Raw genomic sequence first — 9,977 nt, 5'->3', positions numbered from 1 at the left:
ATTGGTAATCCTTGTATTTGTTTAAAAAATTGACCATCATATTTAAAAAAATTATATTTGATACATAATTGCAAACCTTCAATAAACAACTTTTTTTCTTTTATGTTAGTATTTTTAACAATGGTTTCCCAATTTTCTTCTACTAACCTTATACATTCTTCCACTGGGATGCTTGTAAAGAGTTGTTAACATTTGCAACTATTTATAAAATAGTTCGTCATTTCTTTAATAATAAAAGAATACTAATTACATGTTAAGAGAAGACAGTAATAAAATAAAATCGAGAATAATCTTAGCTGCCGTAGACTGCAGCAGGCGTCAGTTCTCGGAAGCACTCGGACACTCGATAACTATCACAAAACAGCAGCTCTATTGTTTCCAAAAGATGAAATGCTACACTGCGATGTTGATTTTCTGACGTCCGGAACATAAGTGACCATAAACCTTAAAATATACCATGGCAATATTGAAAAATCCTCCATACGCGCCCCAGGAAGAGGTAAAATTTTACCATTTTTTTCCAAACATTTTTATATAAGAATCCATTGATGGAAACAGATTTACAATTAGGCACAGATAAATTTTAAGATATTTTTCCTGAACAAATCCTTAATCCACTAGGATAAACCTTTAACCAGCTGTAATCCATTAAGATAAACAGATTGGAAAACAAGCTGTTTATATTGGAGATTATTGATATTGATTAATTTAGTCGAAGAAACAAGATGTTGACCGCGTACCTGCTTTTGGTGGCAGCTGTACTCATTAACCCGATCTTTGGGCGCGATCCCAATATTCCAGGTACTCATAAACAATTACGACATATTTATATTTTATAACATATTATAGATATATCATAATTTAGATTAAATAATTGGTTACACCCCTTATAATTACTGTTTATTAATATTTATATTTAGCAATAGTTTTCAAACTACTATAAACTGGAGAGTCACACGATGAACTAATTTCCATTCTCCTGGGACTTGGGAGAACTTTTTAAAAACTTTATATTTGGAAATATATAATGTAAAGAGCTCTCTCTATAAGAGCTCAAATGCTAGAAAATTTATACTACATTAAAAAAAAAAAAAAGAAAAAAAAAAGTAGCTTTAAAGATATTTATCACTGAGTGAAAATTGGAGAGAAAAATTGAGATTATAGTTTTTTGGCCACTATTTTATGTCGATTGTTTGTCTATCAGACTTACAGATGACTATTAGAATCCAAATTGAAGCTAGATAAATATACCACAAACTCATTTCTAATGATTATCTGCGCTTGTCGTAGTTTCCATGATGTATGAGGAACAAAAATTAAAAAATGCTTGAAAAGTTTGTCGGGGGGTGCGGTCAGCAAAGAACAACATAAATAAACAAAACCATATTTATTTATTTTATGCCGACGTTTCGACCTGAGTTTCAGGTCTTCATCAGGGCTATAGAACAAAAGCCCTTTATTATTTATGTTGTTCTTTGCTGACCGCACCCCCCGACAAACTTCTTCAAGCATTAATCTACGGTCAACTATCTACACCTCATTAAAAATTAAAAAAAATTGTTTCCTCGATACTAGAAAAAGAAATTATTTAAAAACTGTATATTTGGAAACATATAATGTAGAGAGCTCTCTCTATAAGGACTCAAATGTAAGAAAATTCAACTACTTTAAAAATAATAAAAATGGAGCTTTTAAAATATTGTGCACTGAGTGAAAATTGTAGATTCCAGCTTTTTGTTATCATTTTTTATCTACCAGACTGACTGAATATTAGTACCCAAATGGAGCAAGTATATGTACCACAAAGTCGTTTCTAATGGTTATCTTCACTTGTTTTAGTTTCCGTGATATTCGAGGAAATAAAAATTTGATTTCTCGTAAGTAGAAAAAATATTTCTTTTGAAAAACTGTATTTTGGGAAATATTTGTTGTTGAGAGCTCTCTCTATAAAAAATTAAATTCTGAACAACTAAATCCCATGAAGATTCTAAACTGTAGAAAGAGTACTTCCTTTGAACAGTACTCCACCTTTATAGGGAAGTACTGTTACTATACCAAAGGTTCGAACCTGATTCTGACCAAATTACCTCCTTGTTTTGGTCAGAATCACGTTAGACCGCTATATTTTAACCCAATTTATGAGGCTGGGTGGATCCCGAGAGGACTCCAGAACCAGAATTGACTCACGGCTACAGTGTAACAGAAAACAATTTTCTCCCCAGCCGGATTCAGATCCGGGTCCTTGGAGTTAGTAGCATCGTGCCTTATCACAATACGACTACGCTCCCCCAGAGCTCTCCCTATCAGGGATAATAGAATATTAATGAGAGAAATTTTATACTGCTTTAAAAAATGGTAGATAGCTTTAAAGATATTGAGCACCGAGTGAAAAATGAGCGAAAATTTTAGATAAGTTTTTTGTCACTATTTTTATCATTCTTATTCCTTGGAACCAATTACATAATCTATTTCATATGAAATTTCATGGAAATTGATATCACATTATAAATTAATAAAAATTACACTAAAAATCTACAGTAATAACAAACTTTCATATAAATGTGAGCCGAATCGGATGAGACATTTTCAAATAGATTTATGAAGAACCGTTTGCGCATGCGTAAATGTAATCGGAGTTTCTGAGAAAAATACACGTTCCGAAGGCCCCTGAATTTAAATTATAATTGTTAATAACCAAATTAATTAGAAATTACAGCGGAACTTTCTATTTCAACAAACCATTTGTCCTGGCTGATTTACCAGACAGCTCAGCGCTTATCAACTTCCTGAAGCTAGGAATAAGAAGTATAAATTTTAACCTGCCAAGAATATTACAGTCTGAGAAAACATTACGAAGCCATAGTGCAATAGGGAAAGATAATACGGCCTCGGCATACATTTGAATCGGATGTAACCATTTTCTCTCTTATTTATTCATAAAATTCTTTAATATTTTGTATTTTATTTTATTGTTTGTTATTCATAACATGTTATGTTTATTACTAAAACAAAACCATATTTTTTAAAAATATTTAAAAGTAATAAAACTTAAGGTAAGAAACTTACTCAACAATTTTTTTAAAGATTTTTTTTCTGGATTTTAGTTATGATTGGTGATGTGATCCGCTGCAGCGAATTGGCTAGACTCTGCTGCCCAAACACATCCAAGTGCAGTGCGGGAGGCTTCTGGTGTAATGGAGGCAAAGATCATGGAGGGTTCGTTTTAGCTAAATAATATTTTAAGCATATTATCATTAATATTTTGTCTTACAAATTATTTAAACCTTGTTGCAGAGTATTTCAAGCAAAACTTTGTCCATCAGTCCCCAAGACCCCAACTTCTCACTAAAAGATGGATTAAACCCAGAATTTTAATGGCTACATTTCAAAAAACAAATTTAATTATTTAAAAGTATATAGTTTGTAAGGTAAAATTCTCAGCGATTATAATTATATATAATATACTATGTTTGTAAAGTTATTTATATACACAACTACTAAAAAATAAATGATTCAAAAACATTGAAATGTACCTTAAAAAAATGTATAAATTACTTAATCCTAACCACACTTCTTGTAAATATTAATGCCAATTCTGAACCATATCGCATGAATAAATCTTTAAAAACCATTAAGTAAAAATGCAACATTTCTGCAAAATTTAGATATTGAATTACATTCAACAATTTGAAATTTAAAAAAAAAAAATAGTAATTTTTTACTCAGTGCATGAGTACAGAAACTTGGTGCATAAATGTTAATGAGTACTTACTCCACAAAAAAAAAAGTTTTGACAGTTTCAAATTTATATGAGGCTTTCACTCTAATGTTTTATTTATTTATTTAACTAGTTGTAAAATTTTAGGCAGAGGGAGTTGGCGGAGCCATTGCCCCGCAGTCAGACACTATTCCTTGGGGTTGGAGAAACAATTACACTGCTATACAGTATAGTTCACCTACAACATTGGAAAACTGCAAGTTAAACTAGAAGCAATTGTAAACTAACTTCTTTTAATGGATTTTGTTTGCAAAAGTCAATTGTAAGAAGTGTATTAATGTTTAAAAATGGCCACCGTATATTTTTAGGCTTATAGTGAATACCTCTGAAGTATTACTCCCAACCAAACTATGTAAATTAGTAAAATTTTAAAGTTTAAATGGAACAAACTTTAGTTTATAACCAGTATGTTTATTGGGGGTTTATATCATCTTAGTTTTTAAAGTAAATCAACTTTAGCCTGAAAAGGTGATCCAGGGCCTAGCCCAGTTCATTTAGGTTTTTTTGCAAAGAATGGATTTCAATTTTTTTTTTATTAAATTTATAACCTCCATAAGTAAAAAGTACACCCATTTACACTTTTTGTTTTATAATATTTCTGTCATTAAATTAAGATTTTGACAGTATTTTTTATCTTGGACTACACCTTGACAAACGACAAACCCTGGAATCCTCACACAAGACTGAAAAGACAGGAAACTGCACGCAGATTCCGACTATTACAGCACTTACTAGACAAACGGTTAAAACTTCCAACTCATTACAAAAGACTTATCTACATGACAATAATAAGGCCCATCTGGACATACGGAGTTGAACTTTGGGGCTCCACTAAACCTTCGAATTCCTCTCGTATCCAGTCCTTACAATCCAAAATCCTTCGTAAAATCCTCAATGCTCCTTATTTTGTTACTAATAAAATCGTCCATAAAGACCTAAATGTTCCTTATGTAACCGATCTAGTCCGAACCCGATATCATTTCTTCCATTATAAACTCCCTAACCACCCAAACCCACTAGTTTCTAACCTTGCTTGACTAGAAAATTCTATAGAATAATTAAAAATGGAATATCGATATCTTATTTTGATAAATACATATTTATTTCAATATTATTTTATCGAAATATCGATATTTGGTTGAAAATGACTGAAATAACACATACACATTGATATTACGTATTTATTTCGATATTTTACATTGTTGTAATATCGATATGGTCTATAAGAACAGTATTCCAATATTATTTAATCGAAATAGCAATTTTTTGTTTAAAATGACTAAAATATCATATAGGGATTTTAAAATATGAATATCGATATTCCATTTATAATTATTCTATAGGATTTTCTAGTCAAGCAAGGTTAGAAACTAGTGGGTTTGGGTGGTTAGGGAGTTTGTAATGGAAGAAATGATATCGGGTTCGGACTCGATCGGTTACATAAGGAACATTTAGGTCTTTATGGATGATTTTATTAGTAACAAAATAAGGAGCATTGAGGATTTTACGAAGGATTTTGGATTTTATTTTGATATTTTACACGGTTGTAATATCGATTTGGAATATAAGCAACTATATTCCGATCTGACTTTATCGAAACATCGATATTTTGTTTAAAAAGACTAGAAAATTGTTTAGAATAATTAAAAATGGAATATCGATATTTTATTTTGATAAACACATACTTATTTCGATATGTTGTATTATGGTCATATCGATATTATATAAAAGAACAATATTCCAATATATTATTTATATTTATTATATATTATTATTTATATATATTATATTATTTTATCGAAATATTGATATATTGTTTAAAATGACCAAATATTATATAGAGATTTAAAAATAGGAATATCGATAGTTTATTTTCATAATTACATATTTTTTTTCGATATTTTACATTGTTGTAATAACGATATAGAATATACACAACAATATTACGATATTATTTTATCGAAATATCGACATTTTCTTTAAAAAGACTAGAAAATTGTGTAGAATAATTAAAAATGGATAATCGATATTTTATAATTGATAAATACATATTTATTTCGATATTTAGTATTGATGTAATATCGATATGGAATATAAGAGCAATATTCCGATATTTTTTTATCGAAATATCGATATTTTGTTGTAAATGACTAAAATAACATATAGAGATTTCAAAAAAGGAATTTCGATATTTTATTTTGATAATTACATATTTATTTCGATATTTTACATTGTTGTTATATTGATATGATAATATTAGTAACAATATTCCGATATTACTTTATCGAAATATTGATATTTTGTTTAAAAATACTAGAAAATTGTATAGAGATTTTAAAATAGGTATATCGATATTTCATTTTGATAATTACATATTTATATTGATATTTTGTATTGTTGTAATATCGAAATATCAATATTTAAATAAAACAACTAGAAAATTGAATAGGAAATTAAAAAATGGAATATCAATATTTTATTTTAATAATTACATACTTATTTCGGTATTTTTGATAATTTTTTTTTATTGTAGAAAATTTAAAAATGGAATATCGATATTTTATTTTGATAATTACATATTTATTTCGATATTTCCTATTGTTGTAATCGAAATGAAATATTAGTAACAATGTTCCGATATTATTTTATCGAAATATCGATATTTAGTTCTGTACCTCGGAGGGATACAACACTATGTCCATTTTTTTCCATATTGACTTTATTACAGAGTTAAAATCAGCTTTTCTCATATTTCTTAGAGGAATAGAGCACTATGTCCAAAACTAGTTAGAACCGGATATAGCATGTTTTAAAACAACACCAAGTCCACTTTCATTTAGAGGGATAGAACACCATGTGGTGTTTTATCCTTCTGAAGCATGTGAATTACTACTGGACATAGTGTTGTATCCCTCCGAGGTACAGAGTTTAAAATACTAGAAAATTAAAAAATGGAATATCGATATTTTATTTTGATAATTACATCTTTATTTCGATATTTTGAGTTGTTGTAATATCGACATGGAATATTAGCAACAATATTCTGATATTATTTTATCGAAATATCGATATTACCATCTATAATATCTGAATTTTGTTGATAACCATCGATATCGATATTATTAGCAATGTTGAATTTTGAAATGAATAAGAAATTATCAAAATAAAATATCAATAAAATATAGATATTTCTATTCAAAAAATACCAGATTATTATTGTTAATCTTCGATATCGATATTATCAACAATGTTGAATATCGAAATAAATCAGAAATTATCATAATAAAATTTCGAAAATAAATTTTTTAACTTTTTATAAAATGTTTTAGTTTTCTTTTATAAAATATCGATATTTCGATGAAAACTATCGCAATACTTTTTCTAATCATCTATATCGATATCATAAAAATTTTGGATTTCGAAATGGATAAGATATCTAAATAAAATATCGATAAAACATTTATTAGCTTTTCATAAAATACCAATATTTCTATAAAATAAAATATAGAAATATTGTTTCTAATCTTCGATATCGATATTAATAACAATGGAAAAGATCGAAAGGATCATGAATTTATCAATTTATAATATCGAAAAACTATTTTTATACTTTTTTTTAATAATTTTCGTAATCTTTTTAAACTAAATATCGATATTTCAATGAAAAAATATGGAAACATTGTTTCTCATCTTCTATATCAATATTAATAACAATATAGAATATCGAAAGAAACAAATTTATTAATTTAAAATATTGAAAAACTATTTTTATGCTTCTTTAAATCTTTTTAAACCAAATATCGATATTTCGATGAAAAAATATCGAAATATCGTTGCAAATCATCGACATCGATATTATCAACAATGTTAAATACTGAAATGAAATATCAAATATAAAATTATCAAAATGAAATATCAAAATACCTTATTTCATCTTTTCGTAATTTTTTTTTTTTTTTTTTTTTTTTATAAAATATCGATATTTCAATTAAACACCATATCGAAATATGGTCTCTTATCTCCGATATTTATATTAATAATAATGTCGAATATTGAATGGAATATGAATTTATCTAAAGACAATATGGAAATAGTATTTTTATATTTTTCATAATTTTTTTTTGGTGGGAATTACTCATATTTCTGTAAAATAATATCTTACTGTCGTTAATAAATTTCTATATGAATACTATTAACTATGTCCAATATCGAAATGAAAATTAATACATTGAAACAATACGTCAATATTTAGTTTTATAATTTTTTAGACTTTTTATATAAAATATCAATATTTCGATAAAATTATATCGGGATATTGTTTATAATCTTTCAAATCGATATTACCAAATATGATAATATCTTAATGGATATTAAATTATTGAAACAAAATATCGATATTTCGTTAACTAATCGGAGTATTGTTGCTAATGTTAGAAATCAGTAATTATAAAAATGTCAAATATCGAAATGAATTTGAAATTATCAATATTAAATATCGAATTACTATTTTTAAGCTTCAATATTTTCTTTAACAAAATATTGAAATTTGGATCAAATAATATTGGAATATCATTGCCACGAATATTTCCTCCTAAATATACGATTAGAGTTATATTACATAGGAGTGCATATTATTAATATTTGTTTTATTTATATCTACTTTTTTTTTTTTTTAGAAACCGATATTTCTACATTATCGAAGGAAAAATATCGATATTCCGATATTATCGGTTACTGGATATGGATATCAAAATATCGGTTATCAGAGACAAAATATCGATATTTGGATAATATCGTTATCGATATCCCATCCCTACTGTAGGGGACCAAGCCCAACCTCTTATAATGCCATGTGGGAAAGGAAGTACACTAAATATGTATATATGCAGATATGTATATTCTATTTGTTTAATATATTAAATTAAGAGAACAACAAGCAAGATAGAAGTGGAATAGGACCAGACATCCAACTGACAAAACGTATTACACCAAATTGACTAACAAACTAAAAGTAGAAATCAGAAAATACAAAATTTAATTAACTTTACTGAAAATCATACCACTACTGACAAATCATTATGAAGGACCATTAAAAAACTGCTGAATTTCAAAGATTTTAACCACCCACTTCTCACCAAATCCCAAACCTGGACCAGAACTGACGCAGAAAAATCAAAAACATTCGGACAACACCTCTCTAAAATCTTTATTCCACACCCTGATATCCTTAACCCAATTCATCTTGAATGTATTGAAGCAGAACTAAATATTCCGCTCCAAATGACCCTCCCACCTAAATCATTTCATCCTTCTGAAATATCTAGTATCATTCAAAGATTATCTACCCGCAAAGCTCCTGGATACGACCTAATAACATCCCACATTCTAAAACTTCTCTCTCCGAAAGCCATCCTATTCCTCACTTACATATATAACGCCGTACTCCGTACTACATATTTTCCTGACCCCTGGAAATTATCTATAGTTAAAATGATCTCCAAACTCCAAAAGCCTCCAGAATACCCATCATCCTATCGCCCTATCTCTCTATTACCTATCATGGGCAAAATCCTTGAAAAACTCATTTTGAAACGCCTATACCTCATCCTGGATTCCAATCATATAATCCCTGATCACCAGTTTGGATTTCGAACATCCCACTCTACTATCCAGCAATGTCATCGTGTAGTGGACGTAGTCTCGTCTTCTTTGGAGCGCGGAATATACTGCGCAGGAGTCTTTTTCGATGTAGAACAGGCTTTTGATCGTGCCTGGCACCCGGGACTGCTTTACAAACTCCGTAAATTCCTACCTCCTACATACTTTCTCATCATTCGTTCCTTTCTCATTGATAGATTTTTCCAAGTAAACCACATTGGTTCCTATTCATCCCTCTGTTCTCAGTCCGCTGGTGTTCCTCATGGTAGTATCCTTGGTCCCATCCTCTACACCGTCTGTACAGCTGACACTCCAACCAATCCTAACACTATCCTCACCACATATACCGATGACACATGTGTGCTCGCTGTTAATAATAACCCATTAATTGTACCCCAAAATCTCCAATCCCATATCACAGCCCTCGAAGATTGGTGTCGTAATTGGAGGATTAAGATAAATTCCAACAAATCCCATCAAATCACCTTTACCCTTCGTCGTTAACCTACTGAATGCCCTACAGTTTCATTTAATGATGTTA

The 9,977-nt window shown here is 28.8% G+C and overlaps 1 long non-coding RNA gene across 2 annotated transcripts; it reads left to right on the top strand.

Moving 5' to 3' along the window:
- The first annotated feature begins 675 nt into the window (after positions 1 to 675).
- Positions 676 to 5,046, top strand: LOC136796633 (uncharacterized). 2 transcript variants are annotated; one of them, XR_010844385.1, is made up of 4 exons: positions 676 to 801; positions 3,105 to 3,216; positions 3,295 to 3,428; positions 3,866 to 5,046. It is a non-coding gene; the product is annotated as an uncharacterized lncRNA (long non-coding RNA). The 2 variants fall into 2 exon arrangements; XR_010844384.1 differs by lacking the exon at positions 3,866 to 5,046 and having other exon boundaries at positions 3,295 to 3,535.
- The last annotated feature ends 4,931 nt before the right edge of the window (positions 5,047 to 9,977 follow it).

Source organism: Halyomorpha halys, unplaced genomic scaffold, assembly GCF_000696795.3.
Source record: "Halyomorpha halys isolate HHAL.00 unplaced genomic scaffold, Hhal_1.1 Scaffold691.1, whole genome shotgun sequence".
Classification (NCBI taxonomy): domain Eukaryota; kingdom Metazoa; phylum Arthropoda; class Insecta; order Hemiptera; family Pentatomidae; genus Halyomorpha; species Halyomorpha halys.
The sequence above is the reverse complement of the archived record's forward strand: the minus strand, read 5'-3'. Positions and strand labels throughout refer to the sequence as shown.